A 20724-nucleotide genomic window follows, 5' to 3' on the forward strand; every position below is an offset into this window, starting at 1 on the left:
TTGAGATGTCTTTGAGTGGGCTTGGTGTGCACGTAAAGCATTTTGCTCAAGTGTGGATGCGGTTAGGTGTGGAGGAAAGAAAGTCTTAGCTGCACTTTTTTTCAGCATTAAATGACTGCCTTGGAAAAACAGCTGAAAGAAGGCTTATCAGTCAAGCATATAGACAGATGTATACATCCATAATCCTATGCAATGTGCATTGCTGCATGTATTTCTCTTTGACTTTGTCCTTCCCTGGTTTCCACAAAGTTTCTGAAAAATGATCCAATACCCACTTGTGCTTGGGTTCAAGGAAAGTCTCCCTTTCAAAATAGGGTAAAATGGGTGCTAAAGCAGTGTTAACATTAACAATCATTTTAATCATTCTGATGTCACTCACATTAATATATATAGAGAGAACCCTGCAGTAAGTGCTGACAGGTACAAATGTTCCCATAGAAATGTTTTTCTTTAACATCAAGCTCAGATAAGCTTCTGAGGTGCCTAAATTCATTTACTGGTAAGTACTGAGATTAGACAGATGTCTCAATTTAAAAAGGGAGAAGAAAAAATCTCATGTAGATTTGACACTATTTCACCTGTGTTTTTCTGCCAGTCTATATAATGCTATCAGAACATAACCAGAGTTTTGATTTATACACCTCATTTGACATTGACTGGCAGCTCTAAGAGAACGCATGCAAAGAGATGGTAATTTAGAAATATGGACAGCATATTAGGCCAAATGGAAAAAAAAAAAAATCATTTCATTTTACTTCTTTTGAAATTAAATGAAGGCCAAAACACCAAAACTGAACATCGCTGCGCTGAGGCACTGGGAGTGTGAAGCTGGACAGGGCCCAGGATGTGCAGATGGCCCCTGTCTCTGCAAAAGGCCAAGCGAGGAATATGAAATGCCCTAAATTCTGGAGTGGGAGGGGCCTGACATTTTAATCTGACTTAATAGTTTAGGGCAATCTAGGTTATTAAATTGATCTTTTCCACTTATCTGAGATATTTCACTGAAGAGAGAGGTGCTCCTATCTGTTCTGTGGCTTGGGGTTTCTCAGCTGTGGTTAACAGGAGGTGATATAGAAAATGCCCCTTCAGCTCTCCAGATAACCCATGACCATGAAGCTGGCTGCCCAAATTTAGTATCTCAGGTGTGAAAACCCTTGCCTTGGCTTGGCAAAATCCTTAAGGTTAAAAAGGTCTAGGAAAAGAGGTTCTAGATAGGAGCTTATTTTCTTTTGGCAGTGTCAAAGTTGACTAAAGCCAGCTAGTATTCTTGGTAATGGCTTGGGGCTTTTGAAATTTTGAGATGATTGGAACTAGGAAATGACACGAATATTAAATAATTTAAAAATAAAACAAAACTGAGATGAATCTAGAAAGAATCATATGTCACCACATAAGTTGTTAAGATTTTGGTCATAAAATGTCATGAGTTTACAAAGCTAGCTCTTTTTTTCACTAGACCATAAGGTTCATTATCTTGGAATGATGATTTCCTTTCAACAAAAATGTTAAAATGGAACTGGAATCCTGCAAGCACAAGGGTGGTGAGAAACGATTGCATATTCTTCTCACTTTTTTGTGTCTTGCATTGCTTAAGTCACTTGAAATGCCTTCTGTCTTCTGTTTGTTTTCCTTTGGAGTAAATTTTATTGCTTGTGAATAGTTCTCAGCTGACAGCCCTTGAGACTAAAAGCCTTCTTCCCAGCTGTAGAATGAAGGCGACAAGAAGTAGCTTAATTTGCAACTTCCCTACAGTGTTATGTTTCTCTGCTTCTGCCCTAGTGAGTGGTCAGCTTAGTCTGCATGGCGTTTCCAGGCTTTGGCGTCGGCTGCCAACATGCCTGAGTGTCAGTAGACAAGGCAGCCTCCAAGCTGGTGTTAATCTGCCTTGCCATTTAAACCCCCACGCCCACCAGCATGCTGGGTGGTGTGAATCACCCAGTTGTGTGTTGAGGCCCAGATGGAAAGCACAGCCCTGGTATCTCTAAACTTGTGCCATTTTTCACAAAACACCCAGTTGAACATGGAACTGGTATGAAACTTACATGGATGGTTATTTTCTACCTAATGTCTTGTGCTGGGGTTCAAAGTAAAAGCAGTTGAAATAGACAAGAGAGTCACTTTTTAGCTTGATAATGAACCTAACTTGTTTTGGGTATTGCTGGAAAACATAATCTAGTAGAGCCAAAGCCAGGCAGCTGCCTGGTCATGTTGTCACATAAGGTGATGCGGAGGACCCCCTACACCTTCTGCTGAGAACAGGGTCACAGTGGAAGCTGCAAGAGGGGAAGCAAGTGTTCATTTGACCACCTTCCTGTATGCCTCTCCTTGCTTCTGCTTTCAGGCACCACAACAAGTGCACCAGTGCATCGGGAGCTGTCTGCTGCACCAGACAGAAATGCAGAGCTGCTTCTGACAAGCTTTGGGGCTAGAGGTAGGTGAGTGTGAGGCCAAGCCATCACCATCTTCCTGTGCTGCTCAGATCAAGTCCTTCAGTGTCAGCATTGCAAGTGGACTTGTCCTTGCATGTGCATGAATGCAATCCTATGAGAATGTGAAAAAATAAAATAAAATAAATAAAATATTGTTCCTGATCTATCTTAAAGACAAATCCCAATGTGCTTTACAAGAACTGCCTATGTTAAGAGTCTCGGTGACTTGGAGGGAAGCTCCATTTTCTGGTGACACATCATCTACTTGAGGCTATCATAGGAGGCAACAGGTTAAGCTTTCGGGAACTTCATTTGGATGCAAGTTTTTTTAAATGCATGAAACAACCTACATGGAGGAGAGCAAGAGGTGTGACACGAGGTCAGGCAGAGGCTTGCTTCATGCACCTTGCCACTGGACAGCCTTCACAGTGGGCGTTCACACATACCTTTTGGCATTCAATCATACATAGATCCAAGCACTTGTTTGATTTGCTAGGAGACTTTGAGCTTCGTATCTCTGCCTTACAGTAACACATAAGTGAACACTGGGACCTGTCAAACCTTCGCCTGTATGTATAAATTCCTGAATAATGTGTACTTTACAACATTACAGTAGGGAGAGCCAAACCCAGCACTCTGTTTTTTCATGGCAATCCCTACAGAAACCATGTGAGTGCTGGAAGTGGTGGTGTCCTCGGGGTTACCTCCACGGAGCGTTTGTGTTTTAAGTGGAATTTTTTAGTTCGGAGGCTGGCCGCCTAGGAGGGGCACTCACTGCTGTGATTTAGTGAAGACCAGGGCACCACGTGCTGATCCCATCTGGCCAAGGGGCAGGAATGCGGCCTGGCCTCTGTTTTGGAGTAGTCAGTTCTCGACATTTGATACGCTGCGGTCGGGTGACAGGAATCGGGATCTCCAGAGCTTTGCGCACGTCCGTCACCATTCTATTTGTTTTGCTACGGAGTTTCCTGTGGTTTTCGGCTCCGTCGGAGCTGCTGTGATTGCCAGATAAGTGTGTTTGGCTGTGGGTGCGGCTGAGCCAGAGGAGGGTGCCCCTATGGAGGTTTTGCTTTGGGATATTTTTAGCTGGAGGAATAAGCACGTGCATGAGGGAGTTTTCCTGATGAACCACATGATTTCAGCACACTGTGGAGTTCACTGTGGTGTGAGATTAGCTGCACATTGCGGATATGAATAAAAACAAATGATACCTTTAAGTTGGCAGGCACTAACCTTGACCAGGAGCCCAAAGCAGCTCCCACTAGCAAGCACTCTGCTCACCAGCCTCCAATGTAGTTACTGATGTGCAGTGCCCAGAAATGAGAAAACACAGTTTGATTCAGTTTGGTTTTGACCATATTATTTGACTGTCTGTTAGCAGACAGAAAAAATGCCTTCCGTGCATCTTGTTTTATGTGGTGCGGTGCAGCTCAAATACTCTAAGGTCCAAGGCTAGCAAAGAAACTAGAGGCCAGAGCCAAAAAAAGGCCACCTAAAACAGTGCTATGACAAGCTTTTAGGCATGCAGACACATCCTATGGCATGAAGTGCTGTGCTCAGCAGCCAGGTTACCTCAGAAGCACCTGAGCATACCAGCCCTCCTGCTGCTTCACCTGGGGTTGCCTAGGGGTTGCTGACCCACCCCTGTGTGCACAGACCTGCCCTGGTCTCAGTGATGCAGCACCCAGCCCACGTACAGCATCTATGGGCACTCAGATATAAGGAAGAAATATCACCTCACTTCCCCAGAGGCTGATACAGGTGTACTCAGCTGACATACGGGGCAGGGTGATCCGCTTCTTCTGTAGCAGACTACAGCTCCCTCTTCTAGGGTAGGATCCGGGGACGGGGTCTTGGAATGAGGGAGGCCATTAAACTTCTGGGAGGGGACTAGAGGTCAGGCAAACATACACTTAGTACCCATATTAACAGTGAGCAGGATTTTTGGAGCGTTTTCCTGGAGTATTCTCAACGTACTGCTGGGAGCTTGGGATCTTACTTCTCAGTTGTGTAATTCCTGACTTTTTAGCATCTAAATCCTTCATTTGATCTGGCCCAGACACTTCTGCAGAAAACTGAGTGAACAAGTGATTGGCGTAGGTGCTTCATTAAGGTGATCTCATATGCAGAAGGAAGAGTGTCCACAACATAAGTGACCATAAGCAGCTGAAGAAGTAAACGCATCAGCATTTTTCTTGCTGTTATAGTAAATAGCTGCAAATTCTTACTATTGTCAGAAAATCTTAAATATATGCTATTTATGTCCTGCATTTACTGAAAACTGCATAGTCTTAGATCACCTATGCAACCAATTAAAACTGGGTAGAACTCCATTTTTCAAAGGGTGGCTTAAGTTAATTCTCATACATATGGCTGAAAGCTGAACTTTTGTAAGCAAATTTTGACAAAGGGGAAGGACAATTGCTGCATGAAATATAGACACAGGAAAGATCACAGATGGTAAAAGTAGTTCAGTTTAGCATATTAACACACATGATTTTTTAAAAGTATGTTTATAGAAGAAAAATTGACTGTCCAAATATAACAGTTAAAAAAGTTGTCCTCACTTGAGGGATCTTTCTGTGTAATTACTTTTTGAAGCCATTTGTACCTTGGGGTTTCTACAACATCACTTGGGAGTAAGTCATGAAATTTAATAGGGCAATGCATGTAAAAATAATTCCTTTTGATTCTGCTGCCTGCTCATTTCATCAGGTTACGTTATTTCTCAAGTTCTGAGAAATAATAAATAATCATGGTCATCCCCTGGTCACCTTCTTTGTACTTCTTAGGATTTTCTAAATTTACCCATTTTTCAAGACAGAGAGTCTTCATTATTTTCACTCTTCTCCGGTCACCCTTTCTCACTCTTTTTCACTTGTGCTGTTGAATATTTTTTATGTTGGAGGAGAAGGAGTGAGCAGAGCTGCACTCAGCTTGAGATGTGGAGAGCTTTATTCACTGGCCTATTGTGTTGCCCATGTTCCTCTCACTTCTTTTCTCAATGATTCCTTACATTCTTTTTTTCTTTCTGTCACTGAGTACTGAATTGATGGTTTTCAGAGGATGACTCTACAGTATCTATAATGACTCCAAGATCTCCTTCATGAATGGCAAGAGTATATTTAGGCTTCTTTTTTCCTATCTTCTTTGCTTTACAAATATCAACACTGAATCTCACCTGCCATTTTGTCACCCCATCATTTGTGAGTTTGTGAGTTTCTTCAGCAGTTTCAGTGTCAGCTTTTGCTGCAGCTCTTGAGTACAATTATATGTCAGAAGGCATTGCCATTTTGGAGTTCACACCTTTTCTAGATGATTAATGCTTGTACAGAACAGCAGTTATCTTAAAACCATATCAGTAACCTCAGCTCCTTCATTAAAATGATGATGACTCCTTATTCCTAACTTTTATTTCATATCTGTTAGTCACTCATTAAACCACAATAGGATTTTTTTAGTTTTTTTTTTTTAAGAGTTTATGGTGAAGAATGTTATAAACAGGATTTCAAAAACCCACTACATAATAATGACCAAATTATCCTAATCCTTGTGTTTGCTGTCTCCTTTAGAAACTCTGACAGATACGTAGACATGACTGTCCTCTAAAGAATTTACAGCTCTTCCCATACATATATTTGAACTCTGTAATTAATCTCATTCCTCAGTATACCTGCGACCAGTCTGGAGGTCAGGATTCTTGGTGTTCCTTTCCCCCGGATATCTTGGGGCACCTCACAAATTGGGATCACATGTGTGGTCCCTACTGCTCCTCAGCCTGATTCCAGACCACAGCCACTCAGTACATCTGTGCTTCAGTTCTCCTCGTCCGTCAAACTTGGTGGTTTCTGCTGTTCAGTTGAGCCATTTCTTTCTGAAATTCCTTGTTTGAAACAGATCCACAGCCTCATTCCTTGTGAAGAAACAAGCCACACTCAGTGCTTTTCCTAAAAACAAGTATGGAGCAGACAATGTAGAAAGCCAATTCATACAGATTTCTATATGTTACTTTCTTCCTCCTTTGGGAGGAACCTTTTGGGAGCGGTTGCATGTTGTCTAATCCCATGGAAATTTGCATAAGAGTTGCTGGGCTTGACTGAATCCTTGATTAAATGCTAAAACTGTTCCTGGTCTTCTGCATCTCCCAGTCTGCATGGATTACCCAGGTGTCTCTGAGGACAAAATTGCAATGCTTCTTCTCTTCTGTGCTTCTTAAAAAAAATAAAATTAAATTAAATTAAAATTAAAATTAAAAAAAAAAAACACCTAGAAAACCGCCTAGAAATAGACCTATTAGCGTGTAGGCTCTTGTGGTATTTCCATCCCCATTAATTTTTACATCACTTTCCACACATGCGGGCACTCCTCCCACAAGATTCCTCCGACACTGGTAGTTTTAATCTTGAATCAGAGATTCCATATAATTCTCTAGCCCCTTTTATTTTTTTGGCTTGTTCTGCCAGCACTAGAGACCTTCTGGGCCTATTTTAATGCTGCACATTTTCTCTCTCTGGGAATTTAGACGGGGGAATTTGTTGAGGCTATAAAGGTATACATCAGATGTGAGGATTACATCTTTGGTTCCTCAGATGCTCTGACCTCACAGTACTGAGTTCACTTGGCCTGCTAGATACTTATCTGAGAATCTGTTGTCAGTGATTTTAAGAAAATACTAATCTCAGTTTTCTCATTTTCAAAATCTGTTAAGGAAATGATAAAGCCAAAATTCAGCTCCTACATTTTCAGTATAAATATACACACTGTTTTCATTATAAATATATTGAACATATACATGTGAATGAATGTACTGAACATATAGCAGTTGAATTACACATGTAAAGTATGTATTTCTCATATGTGTCTATGTAGATATATAATAACAACTTCTCAATCATTTGTCCTAAAGCATGGCAGTGGATTGATCCAACTACACTGACACATTCCCATGTATGTTCTTTCTTTCAGATTTTTTGTTTGTTTGTTTTTCATGGATAAAACAAAAAGTACCTCGCCGTTGTTCTCCACCCTCCATAGGCACTTGCTTCTGTTCTTGTGTGCCACAATCACTTTTAATAGACTCATGTGCAGATTTTCACTTGACCCAATATGGTAAACATATTCTGGGTCTCCTCTTCAAAAGCATATACTGGGGAAAGGTCTTTACTTATTTCTTCTTGTGATATCTTTCATTTGTAGTTGGGTAACATTCATTCATACAACAGTAACCTGGAATGGAGCCTACTTTCTAATATGTTCCAAGTCTGGAACAAATAAATATAAAATATCTCCCCCCCACACACTTCTGCTGGTTAGCATGTGGTAATTAACACGTTAAAATGACTAAAATTTCAAATGTGGACATGCTCTGTGAGAAAACCTCAGCGTGATTATACTGTGAGTGTTTCTGTCAGAAGATAATAGGTATTTTTAGCAACCATCTCACTTTCATATGAGTTTCATCACAACCCAATCAAAAATAAATAAATAATCAACTTTGGATTCTTTGCAGTAAGGTTTTTCCATTGGTCCGGACATCAGCATTTTCACATTCATGAGGATTCCCATTATGTTGTTTCCATCCCTGTTTCAGCAAGACTTGCTGGCACTAAGCTACTCCAGATTCCTGTGATTGAAAGGGTCTAGAAGAGGGTCAATGGGCCACAGCAAGGAGATTGCTCGCTGGATCCCCTGGCATTGCACACAGCTAGTGGGAGGGAGGACACTTCAGTGGGAACAGCTTAAGGGATCTGTTGGGTTTTGCAGTGGTTTTCATCCTTTTTTAACAGGTGGAAATAACTACCGAGATGCACAAAAGCACAGGTTCTAATCTATGCAAGATAAAAGTCACTGCTTGTAATGGGGCATCCATCATTATTAATTTAAGAGTTTAGAAGGTGCTGGGAGAAATCTCTTCTTCCAGATGAGTTCATTGTATATACCATTATAAAATGGTGGGATTCCATAGAGGGCAGTGAGGTGACAAGTGCAAAAGTACAGTAGGCTTATGGTCAGAATATTTTGTGTTTATTTACTTGCTTGCGACTGGAATGGGCAAACCTGGCTGATCAGGTACAGAGGCATTTTCAGTTCTACGGTTCTGCCCTGGTGGCCAAAGGTGGGCACAGCCCTGTTGGGAAAGACTGCAGAAAGGCATGGAGAAGCATGGCAGAAGTGAGAGTTAAACAGATTTTTGATTAGCAAGGCAGCTTTCAAGATTCGGCCTGAATGAGAGATGCTGTGCTGGGGTGGTGGTGAAACGAGACCAGTAATTATCACTGGCGGTCTTACAAGTGAGGAGCTTATGGTGCTGATGTGATACCAAGTGTTCGTTGTGTGCCGAGCAGTTTTCTGGAAGCCTTGGCTTTGTTTTCCCTTAGTGCTGAGAACAAAAAAGAAACATTGCATGGAAAGTGCAGAATGGATCCAAAAAGAACAATGGGATTGTGCTTGATTTGTTTAATTCCAAAATCAAGGTCACTTAGAAGTACTAGAGCTTTTATTTGTTTTATTGTTTTTTTAAGGATTTTTTTTTTGGCAACATCTTTCTTTTCATTTGACGGCCCTGTCATCCCAGAACTGTATACGTTACTGATCCTGCCTGTATTCAAAGCTGTTATTAAGTGGAGTCTTTTAGATTTTAGAGAAATGATAATGGTTCCAAAGATGACAGAAAGTGGCAGCTGGTGACAAAAAACCCCCTTGATAAGACGACAACAGTAAATCAAACTACTGCCACTTTTTCGTTTCATGTTTGTTAATACCACCTCGCCTTTTGAAGTTTAAAGCAAGGTTCAAAAGAGCCAGGTGCTGAATCATAATATTAAAGCAAGTAAGGATCTCCATGAAAGAGAGGAGATCTGAGAGGGGAAAGCAACAAACATGGCTTTCAACTGCCTTTTGTCGGCCTTTCTGCAGATGTCACCAGTTGTTATCCCCAGCAGAGGCTTCAAGCTTGTAGCAGTGCCTCTGGCTGATTCCATCTCAACGTTTCAAGTGTCAATCAAAAAGGAAGGACGCAGCTTAGGTCCTGGTCATTGTCCTGTGAAAAGAGCCAAGCATTTAACATTGATTTAGCTCCCTCAATATACAAAGATAGAGCCAGCTTTGTGCAGCGAAAGGGCCTTTGGCAAGGTTGCTTGTAGAGCAATTCCATCGCATCCAATGCTCCTTGGTTTAGCTGTCACACTGCAGTGTCTGGAGTCCTATGAAAAGTTATTCAGGAATGAGTGAGCAAATTAAAAAGAAATAACATGCTCTCCTAAATAGCAAAGCAAGCTATAGAAAGTGCTCTCATCGTCATTTAGCCCTGAAAAGCATTTTTAATAAAAGTATTTTGTGCTTTTAAATACCATTTAACAAGGAGAATAAGATGTTTCAGGACAAGAGGGGGCCCTTATGAAACCCATCTCCACTGGCTGAGATAACCAATTGTAACCACAAAGTGCTTTTGGTCAAGTGCTTGCTGTTTTTGCGTTTGAGCCACTAGCATTCACCACCATCCTCGTATTGCATTGTTCTTCCATGTGAGTGTCAAGCATAGCCCCAAATCCAACACCAGCAAAAAAGCCCTGCCTGATTTCCACTGATGCCCCACATTCCTGCTCTCCTGTCCTGACATATATCAAATTCCTGCCCGTCTCTCTCACACAATCTTCTTTAAAACACCAAGGCAATTTTATTCTCAGTCATGGTGTTCCCCATCGTTTCTTGCCAGCATTGCTGACGAGGCACAGGAGTCACTTGGCTTTGTGACAGAAATGACCAGTGGGTGGCTATGCTTGGGCTGCATGGGCAGGGCCCTAGTGGGGAAAAATTCTTGTGAATGCTGGAGAAACCACATCATTGCCCTTAAAAAAAACAGTCAGGGTAGGTTTAAACTTTGCACCATTAAATAATGTCAGATTTGTGTAAACAGATTTCTCCTGTCATTTTGTTTATAAGCAGGGCTCTTCTTTATGGGGTTTTCATCATCTAAACTATCAAACTCAGCGTGGTAGCAGCCTGCTGAGCCATCCTGCCCAGGTATCACAGTGGCAATAGTCTTGATCCAGCACAATTCTTGTGCTTTGATCAGAGGAGGAAAGTAACTTAAAAATGGGGAGCATGTCCCCCTTCTGCCAGATCGTTATTGCTACTGTTGTCTGCTTTGCACAATGTTTTCTCCCAATGTTTTCATCCTCCTCTGTGCAGAAATACAGGTTAAAAATCACGGGAAATGTCACAAGAAATCGAACATCCCTGTGATGACAATCACGTTTCAGAAGATTGTTTTCCTTTTTTAAAGGCTAGTTTTCTAGTCAAGCCTTCCTAAGCAAACCCACACCAACTGCGGGTACTGTTCTGCCCAAGGGACCCAGGGGTGTGGGTGTGCGGTGGTGCTCTGCCTGCCCCGGGGCAGGGTGAGCCACTGCAGGAGCCACATTCCTGCAGCCTGCTCCGTGCAGTCCTGCTGCCCGCCTTATCTGCAATTTAGAAATATTCAAATAGAGGGACTGGCAGGAGTGGGTGTATTTTTAAATAGACGTACCATTACAGACACGCTTCTTTCTGTGTTCCTAGAAAGGAAAAGGCATTTCTAACGACCCCCCTAGCTTCAACAGGCAGCTGAAGAGCACAAGACTCAGAGTTGAGGAAGCCATGCAGTTTTGTAGACTTTCATTGGGATTTTTAGAAACAAAATATTTGCTCAAATTTAGCCCATGTGCACCCTACCCCCCTTCCCTTTTTTTTTTTTTTTTTACTCCTTGTGTTGAATTTGCTCACATAAAATGCATGTTAGCTTTAATGGGCCCCACCTTATACTTTGTCAAAGGATCAAGGCAATGGGAGATGTTTGCTTCCCCCCAGCCCCCTGATCACCAGTGTGCCATGCCTCCCCCAGTGCTGAGAGCACCCCTGCCCACACGCTAGTGGTGGTCTGCTTTCCCACCCGTGATGGTACAGCTACAGCAGCCTACCCAGCACAGCTCCTCTCCTCTCCAGTATCAGGGAAAGCAGGAGGCAGACAGGGACTTCTTGCCCTGTGGTTGTGCTGGGCATCCTGGCATATTCCACAGGCTTTGGATTAGGGATCAACAAGGTATTGGGAACAGAAATCAGAAATAAGCAAGAAAGCTCAATTTTTGGTTACATGTTTTTACAAGGCAACTAACAGTTCAATAATCCAGCAACTTTTCCCCCTTCATGGCTCTAAGAGAGCGCACAATTCCCATGTAACCTATATAGCCTGAGGCTCAAACAGAGTGTGAACTGGACTTGACTTCATGGGGTTCTTGGGAGACAACAGTGATTTTGTACATGCACAATATGTGAAGGCTGCTTGGAGACATCTATGCAGGGTCCATGTAACTAGATCAAACAGAGAACCATCTCTGAGGCAGAAATGTGTGAGAGCCACTTACAGCCTTTCAAGCCTGTTCTCTCCAGTTCACTAATGAAAGGCACCAGAGATGCTCCTGCTTCCTCTTCCTGTCCACCTCTGACTTGTCCACTACTCCAGTCATGGGGGACTTTCACTCCTTGTGATTTCTGGTTACAATTCTTGTGTTGCACAGGCATGTGTTAACTGAGAGGCAGAGACCCCACCATGGTTTTCTTTTTTCTATCTTTTTGCAGTTGAAGATCAAGTGCTATGTCTCTGGCACAGTACAGCATTCTGCTTGGGGGCTCGTAAATTGTTTGGAAAGAAGTCCTGAGAATAGGAAATTACACTGAAGTAGAACTAGAAGTGCACCTGTGCATGTGTGTGTGAGAGAGAAATAAGGATGAAAACAAGCTGAGGATGATTTATCCTAGCATTATAAAGTTATAGAACCAAGGACTTCAGTGAGCTTAAAAAAAAAAAAAAAAAAAGGTCTGTTTATAGGCCTGCTGATATAAGAAATGCACAATTAAGGTAAGGAGGTAGCTTTACCATTTCTTCACAGTAGGATAATGAGTGGAAAAAAATGAAAAAAAAAAAAAGGAATAAAATGAAGAAAATGTCATCTGAATCTAAGTTTGGGTCATGGTCACTGAAATGTCTCATTCACAGTTGTGTGGTAGTACAGATCAGAAATCAGGGCACAGTTACCATCTATGGTTTTGGTGGCCTAATCTTTCCAGGGTGTTTTCCATCCTGGCAGTCCCTGGCTTCCAGTGAGTGCTTCTGGCTGTGCTCTTCCAGCAGCACATCTTTCTTCCTGGTTTTGCTGGGCCAAATTCAGTCTTAGTTCAAGCAAGTGCACCTTTCCCGAGGGTGCTTGAGGGGCCCAGTTTGCACAAGGACAAGACTTGACTGACCACCACTGCTGAACAGCTGGTCAGGGCCTGCTAATACACTTGTTAAACCACCTTTGTTTAGCCATTATTGTCTCTTTGGGAATTAAAAAATCTCTCTGACAGTTTTGTGGCCTTGTTTGCTTCCACCACCACCCCCCTTGCCCCAGGACAAAGCTTTTATTTCATTCCCCACCCACAATAACTCACTTATGCCACTCTGCCTTCTCAACCTGTTCACTCTCAGCCCTCCTGCTCTTCGTGTGGACGTTTTTAAAGATCACATATGTGAGCCATTTATTCTCCTTGAGGGTCAAAGCAAAACAAGTGTCAGGAGAAATTTTCTATGAGCAAGTAGACATAAGCACATCGCAAACCAGTTTCAAAACTTTTTGAACAGCAGTGCCACATACCACATCCTTGGAGGTCATGAGATAATGCATTTGCATTCTTCGGTATTGTGGGAGTAACGTTTCTGGCTGCCATTGTGTCCGATGGAAATAATGGCTTCTGGTCACCACAGGTTAGTAGATGCACACAGCAGACTATATCACATCAACTTTGCTAATGCAGAAACCATTGTACATCTAGACGTTTCTGCCTTAACCATGAAGAGTAATTGCCTAAGTGTTTCATTGGAAAAGATGGCACAGTCCTGGGAGTGTCAGGGATGTAGCATTCACAAATCAATTCATAATTTCATTTTATAGAAGGAAGTCATTTTTTACTATAATCGCAAAGTATCATCTTGCATAAGTGCCTATTATTACTATTGTTAAGGGCTATGGCACAGACAAATGAAGTTTAATTTGTTATTGTCTGAAATAGGTGAACTCTGTGTTTGTACTTTTTCTTCATTAGCAAAATCTTAATGTATGTAGTCCATGGTGAGCATTTGCATTCACCTTTCCCACACAAATACTCTCTTTGGTCTAGCCATTTTCGTGCAACTTAATTGATGTCAGACAACAGAAATCTAAATTACAGGCATTGTCTTCTTCATTTGTCAGGCAAAAGTTTTATGGTCAGTCAACATTTTCCAGAGCTGGTGTGACTACCGGAAATATCAGTACATTGTTTTGCAACTATTTTCAGTGACTCTAATGATAATTGCGGCTCAGCTATGGATGTCATTTTCAGAGCTACCAGGGATCCACAATCACAGCTTGAATCATCTTTGTAATTAGAAACATAAGCGGTCCGAAATTAATAGCCAAACCTAAAGAGATCCTCTCCTGCAGGACTCTTCTGAAAGCTAAGCCCATTTATTCATCATGACTTGGTGGCAGAGCTAATTTTCAAAGGAAGGAGTCTCCAACTTCAGACACCTCCTCTAATTTGATAACAGGACTGCCTGGTTTCAGCATTATTGTCCATTTACCATGCTTAAAAACCAAAGCAATCTTTCTGGGACCATCTCTGTTTAATTGCTACACAGCAAAAGCAAAGGGAATACTAAAGCATAGATTTACATTCACTAGGAAGACAGGGGCCAACGACTGAACTGTGGTTGCCTGTCTAACTGAGGATATCATCGCAAAGACACAGAAAAGTTGTTTGGAGGGGACCTCTGGAAGTTTCTAGTCTATATGCACACTGAGAGTAGGACTGTGGCCAGCACTGTATCAGGTCTAGAGCTCTCTTACAAGGTAGAGTTTTGTCATCTCTGTGTTCAAGCATGTTTATTTTGTATTGAATAAATAAATATACAATGGGCCATTGAGGGATGGGAAATCCCAGGATAACCCAGGCTGGTCTAAAGAGTACACGTTCCATCTCTTTGCTAGTGCAAAGAGAATGAATACTATTATCACAGTCCTGATGCTCTAAGGCTATGTACGAGGCAAGGTTTTGCAGAGAAAGAAGTAACGTGTTAGGCCAACTGATCTACCAGAAAGCCATCAGGCTCACAGACCCCCACCCTATTCAGTGTCGGACCTGAAGAAGGGTTCCTATCTGTCTTTTTCCAGCGTGTTTTCTTTTTTCCAGCTAAAACTATTCACTGAGAACTGCATTTGCAGATAGCTTTGGCTGCTTTGAAATGGCATTATTATCTGATTCTTTATACTGATCACCTCTATCAAACATATCCCATATGGCTGTTATCAGCAAGCCGCTGGTTCCATGGTAGGCACCAGACTACCACTTAAGTTTCTCATATGCTTGTCCCACAGTCCCACTAGCTTTTCAGTCTTTGAAATGGTATCCATCTTCATCGTCCTTCTGCTTGCCAGCATGCTGCCACCTATACACTACTCCTCCATTCCTCTCGACTAGTTTTTGTCTCATTGCTCATGCAAGTTGCCATGATGTTAAATAACAAGCTCACAGCCAGAATTACTCTGTGTAAGTGTAATAAAATTGTTTAGGCAAACTCCTCAGAGAGCTAATATAATTCTGCTCAATCTTTCTATGTGACAGCATTAAACCTCAGTCATCTCTCTCCCTGTGAGGTTTCTGGTTTGTAGTGCACTGTATTACATTCTCCCTGCCTGGGATCACCAACACCAGACTGGTGCTCTCCTTCTGCTAGCACTCTCCAATTTGCCTTTTGGGATTCTTTTTATGTGACTTCCAGACTCTGCACCTTTAAGTCTCTCTCTCTCTCTCTCTCTCTCTTTTTTCTCTCTCTCTCTTTTTCCTAAAAATTTAGCTAGAACAACAAGTATAAGAAACTTTGCTTTTGTTGTTTTCTAAACAAAAGTTTGAATAAAAGCTGCACTTTCAAGGTATTTATAGAAATCTAAGTGGAAAGCGTTAGGAAAAAAACACTAAATAAAGATGCCTATTAACATTTAAAGAGCATAAGGCTTCAACAACTCTGTCATGATACATGCATATGTAGTGCATATTAAGTACACACATATATAATCTTAGCATTACATGTATGAAATTAGACATACATACATATGTGATTGAAGATCAGATGTTAACACTGCCTTTTAAAAACATTGATCAAGAAAAATAAAGTTGGTAATTAATGTCATTAAACTGTGTCAAAATATTTTCTCTTTAACATAGCATTTACAATTAAGCTAGCACGAAATGTATCAAATATAATTATCATATGACTTAATGAGTTTGGTTTTCACTTTTTTTTTTTTTTATAGTCTAGTTCCCATTAGCCAAAGTTTTCTGTGCATGTGAAAGATGTGACAAGATGGCACAGGCTAAAGTATGCCAGGATGCATGTGCCTGTTTGATCTTCACATCTGCAGAAATAGCCAACTAACTCCAACACTGGCATTACCAGTTCAGTTCAGCCTACAATCTGGCCCCTACTGTGTTTATTATTAGATGGAATGGATGAGAATATATTCATTTTCTGCTGAACTTTTTGATGACCTTGCTCTTTCTTCCTTTCTTTCCATTTCTCATACCCCATCCAAAATTTGTTCTGCAGAAATTCAATGCCCCTGCTTTTTTTCTTTCCTCTCTTGAATCTCAATTGCAAAGCCAATGAGATTTCATCATGGCTTATATGCTCTTCCACTTGCTATCTGTAATCACAGTCATTGTGAAACTCAAAGCTAAGTCAAGAATTGTTGCCTTTTTATGGCTCCCTCTTTTATATATGTTGTGTTGGAGAGCGGTCGTTACCGCTTTTTTGTCATTATTTCTGGGCTTCACTCCATTAGCTAGTGAACAGGCCTTCTCTCATTGCTTTCCTTCAGTAAATACTGTAACATTCAGCTTCCTTTCAGGCTTGTGCTTTTAAAGAAAATCTTTGTACAATTAAAGATATGAAATTGCTAAATACAAGGCTGCATTCATTGTTCTCCCTTTTTAAAGGTTTAATCACACTTAATGGCTCTCTTGAAAACTTGAATTTTCCATGTTGATGGTTTTACCCCACTGAAAGAGTTTGCTAATATACTTTTCAAGTGTTTTCTCCTTAAATGAGCTATTCAAGAAGTTTTGTGCAGAATAAGATTGAGGAAGGATATATCCAGAAACAATTATGAAAAGGGTCCAGGGCTATCTGTTTATTCATTGGTGGAGATTCATGAGCTCAGCAGCAGTCAGAAATAGAAAAGAGAAAACAGAGGCCTGTCCAGCTTTGAAGGACACATCTGGAAATGTCTCATGTTCCTCTTATCAGACCAATGTCAGAACAACTCTTGCTCCATCTTGAACCCTCCCAAGATGCAGTGCCTGTTCCCCACGTGGTGAGCACCAGTCATGGCAAGAACCAGGCTGAATACACAGGCCAGAGAGTGTATGGTGCTGCCCCAGGAGCTTTAGTCCTGTGTGTCTTGTTCCAGCCACAGCCACCACCATGTTCTCTGAGAGCACCTCACTGAAGATCATAGATAAGACATAGACCGGACACTCGTGCGTTGTTTGTCTTTGAGGTTTCACCGTGGCTGTTTATCACACTTAGGAATGAAGCCACGTGCCCTGTGAAAGCTCTGAAAACTTCCAAACACAGCATCCCATTTACTCAGTAGCACAAATTCCTTTGTTTTGCTCAATGTTTCTGTCTTGATAGTCAAAGCCCTTCAGGGTATTGGACTTTGCTTCCTGAGATATCACGTCTCCTTCCACCAACATGACCTCCCATGACATTTGACAGGAACAGTCAGGACTGTGGACCAAGTGGGGGGGGGGAGGGGGAGTTTGTGAGCTTATACAATGAAATTCTCACAGCTCTTGGATCTAGACTTCGTCATTTGCTTTTGTCCTTCCTGATAGCCATTGATTCCAATATATTCAGAACAAAACGTGCACCTCTTTTGCTCCATACTTGTTTTTCCCAAAAAGTTTATAAACCCCCCTGCAGATTCCCAGTCCCATTCAGTGTGCTCAAAACCATAAACAGAACAAACACAAACCGTAGGGGACATCTTATAAACAACAGAAGAAGAAGGGAGACAGAGAACAAAATCATCTCTGCTATTTTATTTATATGTCTAAATACTTGGCAGTCACTCAGCTACTTTGGTAATGGAGGCTATATAAGTAGGTAGGTGCAAGGATAGTGAGATGAAGATTGTAAATTAAATGTAGCTGGAGTAATATTTCATCTGTCTGCCTCAGGCCTGATACCACAACATAAATCCTGAGATACTTTAGATTAGATAGATGTGATATGCCAATCTCCACCTAAATATTTTGGGTCTGCTCCCAATAAAGTTAATGGAAGTAGGATCAGCTCTTTATTGCTCCCATGCTATCAGTGAGTCTTCACTTCCCATCAAGCAATTCATGTTCTGTATTACATTGATAGAAAAGCCTCATTGTGCTCGTCTCAAAGTCAGCAGATTTTGTTTTATCAGTGGGAGCCCCACTGGGATATTAGTGCTTTCAATTGAAACTCCCAGGCTTGTTTCATGTGGTTCAGAGCCCCTGGTTCTCACTGTGAGTGTGCTGGTACTATGGTGTGAGCAAGAGCAATGAGCTCCCCAATGCTCTTTGTCTGGAGAGACTGAGAGACACAAGACAGCTTCGCAACACCTTCCTGTTCTCCCTTTCTCCAGTCCCAGGTGTATCTGGAGCCCTGTTGGCACCAGGACCATCAACAGCAGCTTTTGGGCAGCTCTGCATTGGGATGGATTGAAACCATCATGGCATGCAGCATGGGGGCAAGAGGAGATGCACCAAGAACCCCCACACCACCCGGGGACTGTATGCTACAGGACTGCAGTCATCATACACAGTTATTTTAAATGAAGTCACTCTGCTTGCACTCTTAGGCCATCTGGATTTGCTCAGGTGGCTGCGGTCAGGAATGGGATTTCCTAGCAGAGAGCCCAAGGGGGTGTAGGCGGAATGCCCAGGGAGCATCCTCACCAGGACAGGAGTGGGCTGTCAGATCACCTGCTGCTAATGACATCAATTTATCTAATAACCCTCTCGCTGTTCACTGAAGGAGAATTTTCAGCCCAGTTATCTGAATTGTCACTTACTACAAACTCGAGATCTGCTGGTCATATGGAGCTGAACAATAAATGCTGCACATGCCTGTAGCACTTCTGGGTTTGCTACATAGAACCATATAGCTGGGGAGCAGTAACAGGGTCGTGTGCTGTACCTAACAGGCCATTACAGAGCAGGTTTTCTGCATTTATGAGTAACCATTCCTGGAGGACTCTCGTTCAGGATAACAGCAAACAGTAAACACAACCCAGTGTTTTAATTGCAAAGCATTCAAACAGGAAAAGAGGAAATCCAGGGACTGAAGATCACTACGTGCCACATTCTGCTACATTTGCACATCCGCTGGTACCTGCAGTGGTCCTGTCTGGTCACTCGAGCTGCCCACAGAAGCCCTGGTGCATCCTGAAGCACGTGCCCCACGGGAGCCCAGCATAGGCTTCAGGACAGCCGTGATTTCAGGCACTTTGCTGCAGACAGCTGCTGGATGGGTGGTAAGATAGCGCTCCAGGTGAGTGGCAAAACCCAGGTCTCTGACCTTTTCCCCCACAGATGGTTGATAGGCACGACGTGCTATCAGGTTTCTTATGACTGCAATAACACTTACTTCCTGAGTCATCCTGGGGTGGGCAGTGTCAAACGGCTTTGTCTGGTGCTGTCGCTCAGGTTTTCTTGTAGACTCTGTGCTGGAAAATGCTCAGTCCTTTATCATCTCAAATCCACCAGGAACACCACACGAGGACATCTTTAAAGGCCATGTGCTGTTCGTTCAGTTTGTTTTCTTAAACACAGAGCATAGCCAAAGTTACTGATTAATTTCACACAGTACAAGGAGAACTATTGATTTCTTGTGCCTGCTTCTGACCCTTTAAGATATAAAAATGCAAATACATTGCTGAAAGAGAATATTTATTTATTCCTTGCACCTGCTAACACACGACTTTAAAGCAATAAGAAGCTCTTGTTTGCTCTGTTTTGATAAACTCTAGCCCATTTGGTATTTCACTGAAACAATCTGCTAGCACACTCGTTTCCACGCTCTTCCTCCCATAGAACCCACCCTTCTGCGTGCAGCTCCGGGGCCCTCCAGCACTGCCAGAGCGCACACACAAGTGGTGGACCTGCAACTTTGCTGGCAATGTTTATTTTCAAAAGACAAATATTGTGCCAGCATTAACTTCAATTAGGAGACTTATTTGACAATCTGACTACTCCATCTGATGCCTCAAGGGCAAATTTCAGCCCTTTATGGAAGATGTTGGCCAAAGACTGATCTATATGAATAAAATATAGAGGGGAGAAGTTTTAATGAACATTTGAAAACAAAACAGGGTTTTTTGCAGGGTGTTTCTCCTTGTTCCTTAGGACTCAAAAGCTGCTATTTGAGCCAACAGAGGCTTCCTAGCTAGGGGAAAATTGTAAAAGTCAAAGTGTTTCCAAGTCAAAAGGAAGGACAATGTGTTCAGCTTGTCCTTAGGGACAGCACAGAGGGCAGTCTGCATGGGATGCTGGTGGTGTCTGCCTGCCCCTTCCCATCCCAGGCAGGGATAGGTGTGCCCAGCCTCACACCAAGGCTCCCTGATGCTGCTGGCACTGGGGCCTCTCACTCCCAAAACCCACTCCCATGGTGATGCAGGAGGGAGCACTGCATTGTCCGCTACCCAGAGGATCGCCCCCAAAAGCGCGCAGATAAAACAGAGACAAAGGTGACTTTGTAGCACTACTCTGGGTGAAATTCCACTTTTTTTTTTTTCGTGTCTTGCGGTGTCTGATGTGCCTTTGCTGAAAAGGTTTCTATTCTGATGAGGACACAAAAGCTTGAATGCTTTTCTGAACCAGTTTGGTGGTAACTGTGAGCTGGGAATTATTCTCACGAGACTTCAGACATGCATAAATTATTAGAAAGAGACATAACCTTGCTATGTAAGCCTTAATTATCATCTCTAGTACTTTATAGTAAAGATGCAACCTCCTATAGCTCCTTTAGGGTCATGCAAATACTTCTCAGATGGTGGGAAATCATGGACTGGTTCTGAGGCCATTTATATTTGCATCTGATTCTGCTCACCCATCCTTATTTCACAGCCAAACACACAACCATCTTTTTCTATAGACTTTAATTCAAAGATCTCTCAAACTATGGCAGCTGGGAATGCTCTGT

The sequence above is a fragment of the Cygnus atratus genome, chromosome 3, assembly GCF_013377495.2.
Source record: "Cygnus atratus isolate AKBS03 ecotype Queensland, Australia chromosome 3, CAtr_DNAZoo_HiC_assembly, whole genome shotgun sequence".
NCBI classification, from domain to species: domain Eukaryota; kingdom Metazoa; phylum Chordata; class Aves; order Anseriformes; family Anatidae; genus Cygnus; species Cygnus atratus.